The sequence below is a fragment of the Quercus suber genome, unplaced genomic scaffold (assembly GCF_002906115.3).
Source record: "Quercus suber isolate HL8 unplaced genomic scaffold, Cork oak 2.0 scaffold_2, whole genome shotgun sequence".
In the NCBI taxonomy this organism is placed as follows: Eukaryota; Viridiplantae; Streptophyta; class Magnoliopsida; order Fagales; family Fagaceae; genus Quercus; species Quercus suber.
This window is the reverse complement of record NW_027069469.1, coordinates 624,059-626,972: the sequence shown is the minus strand read 5'-3', so window position 1 is coordinate 626,972 and position 2,914 is coordinate 624,059.

Sequence of the window (2,914 nt, the reverse complement as noted above, 5' to 3'; positions counted from 1 at the left end):
GGGATTTTGGTCATTTTTTAGGTTCAGGGTGTATTTTTATCGTCTTATAGGTTTTAGAGGCATTTTTGTCATTTTATAGGTTTTGGGGATATTTTAGTCATTTTCAGATTTTTGGGCTATTTCGGTCATTTTTTAGATTTAAAGGGTGTTTTAGTCAATTTTTAGGTTTTGGGGGTAATTTGGTTATTTTTAAGGTTTAGGAGGGTATTTTGGTTATTTTATAGGTTTGATGGGGTATTTTGGTAGTTTTTAGGTTTTGAGGGTATTTTGGTCATTTTTTAGGTTTATGATATTTTGGTCAATTTTTAGTTTTCAGGGTTATTTTAATCATTTTTAGGTTTCAAAGGTATTTCAGTCATTTTTTAGGTTTAGTTTCGGTTTTAGGGGTATTTTGGTAATTTTTTAGGTTTAGGGGTATTTTGATCATTTTTAGGTTTTAGGGGTATTTTGGTCAGTTTTTAGGTTTAGGGGTAATTTGGTCAATTTTTAGGTTTTGGGGTATTTCAGTCATTTTTTAGGTTTCGGGAGTATTTTTGTAATTTTTAGTTTTATAGGGTAATTCGGCCATTTTTTCGGTTTCGGAGGTATTTTGTTCATTTTTTAGGATTATGGGGTATTTTAGTCCCTTTTTTTAGGTTTCAGGGGTATTTTGGTCATTTTTATGTTTAGGAGGTATTTCAGTTATTTTTTAGGTTTAGGGGGTATTTTGGTAATTTTCAGTGGTTTTGGGGTATTTTAGAGTTGGATGATTTGTAGAAATGATACTTGGATCATAATTGGGTATTCAATTAAATCCCAATAAACATTAATGTTATTGAGGTTTAATTGGGTTAATACCCATTTAACCCAATTAATAATTGGATGGGTTTGAGTTTTATTTAAGTGGGTGGGTTTAGGTGAGCAAATGGGTTTGGGTTGATTTTTCCTCAACCCCTAATTAAAAATAATATATATATATATATATATCTTTTGACTTTTGGTTGACCTCTCCACAATTTTCCACATCAGCATTTTTTATTTATATTTTTTAATTTGATTTAATTCTTTCAATTTTATAGCACCAAATTGTAGAAATTTAATTAAATTTATATTCGTTTTAATTAAATTTAGTTGTTTAGTGCCATACAACCATTGTACTTAAAAGAGACCTAAATTATCACCTAATCAAGGAATTTTTAAATAATCCTGACAAACTATATAATAACTCAATTAATATAAATTTATCCTAAAAAATGGAATATATCTCCATTAATTTGATAATTTTTATTGTAGGGTTGATGGGTCCAAAAATATATGTTAGGCCTTGAGCTTGTTCGAGGACAGATAAACAGTAGTGAAGATGTAAGACTCAGAGCCCCATGAGTAAGCTGCAAATTAGAAGATTGGGGAAGGTAGGCCGAGGAGGAAGATCTCCTCGGCTAAATGAAGCAAAGGTCAAAACGTGTCATCTATCATTATATGCATTGTGAACGTATAGGACAGATGAGAGCTAGGAAATATCTAAGAAAAAGCTACTACCATCGCATTGAATGCTTTATAGCTAACTCTCTAGCTGCATTAATGAGGAAGTGATATCTGAACAGTACTTTTCAGCCTTACAGCTATCCCCAAAGACTTCAAGAGGGTGCTGATGGGACAAGAATCAAGAGAAGCAATCTAACGTCCACATGGAGGGTAGAGATGAGAGAAGGGAGATGGTATAAAATAGGAGGGAGGCCCTAAGAGAATGGGATCAAAAATTTTAGAGAAGAAGACTGTAACATTAAGAACTGCACTTGTAATCAATGTTAGAAAAGTATCTACAAGAGCTGATCTTCTCAGACTAGACTAAGGACTGTTTTCTTTAGCAAAAACCAATTTATCTCTACCTTATTGTTATTAGGATCTACTATAATTACCACCCAACTCATTATAATCTAGTTTTCCAATTCACTCTCTACAAATTCATTGTATTGGGCTCTTTAGGCCTAGATCCTTTAAACTTTTGGGCCTAGGATTCAATTGCGACCTTACATCTAGATTAATGACATTTATAAAAAAAAAAAAAAAAAAAACTATCATATTTCCTTATATCTATCAATCATGTTTTCTTTTCTCTTTTTTTTTTTTTTTTTTTTTTTTTTTTTTTTTTTNACCTTAAAAATGACCAAATACTCCTGAAACCTAAAAATTACCACCACCCCCCCCCCCAAAACCTAGAAAATGACTAAAATACCCTAAAACCAAAAATGATTAAAATACTCCCATAACCTAAAAATTAACTAAAATACCACCAAAACCAAAAAAAATGACCAAAATACCCCATAAAACTATAAAATGACCAAAGTACTCCCTAAACCTAAAAAATGACCAAAATACACCCCTAAAATCTAAAAAAAATGACCAAAATACCCTCAAACCTATAAAATGACGAAAATAACCCTAAACCTTTAAAATGACCCAAATACACCCAGAACATCTAAAAGGACCATAAACAACCCAAAACCTCTTAAATTACCAAAATTACCCTGAAACCTTTAAAACAACCAAAGTAGCTCTAATCCTTTAAAATGACCAAAATACCCCTCAAAATATCTAAAATGACCAAAATACCACTAAAACTATAAGATGAAACAAATACACCCGAATAGTATTTTGGATGTTTACAGGGTATTTTCATCAAATTAAAGGTTCTAAGAGTATTTTAGTCATTTTGAAGGTTTCGAGTGAATGTTATTAATTTTTTAGGTTTTACAGGTGTTCCATTAATTTTTAGATTTTGGGGCTATTTCGGTAATTTTCTAGGTTTTGGAGGTCCTTTAGTCATTTTTTAGGTTTAGGGGGTATTTTAGTCATTTTTTATTATTTTGGTCATTTTCTAGCTTTAGGGGGGATTTTGGTCATTTTTTAGGTTCAGGGTGTATTTTTATCGTCT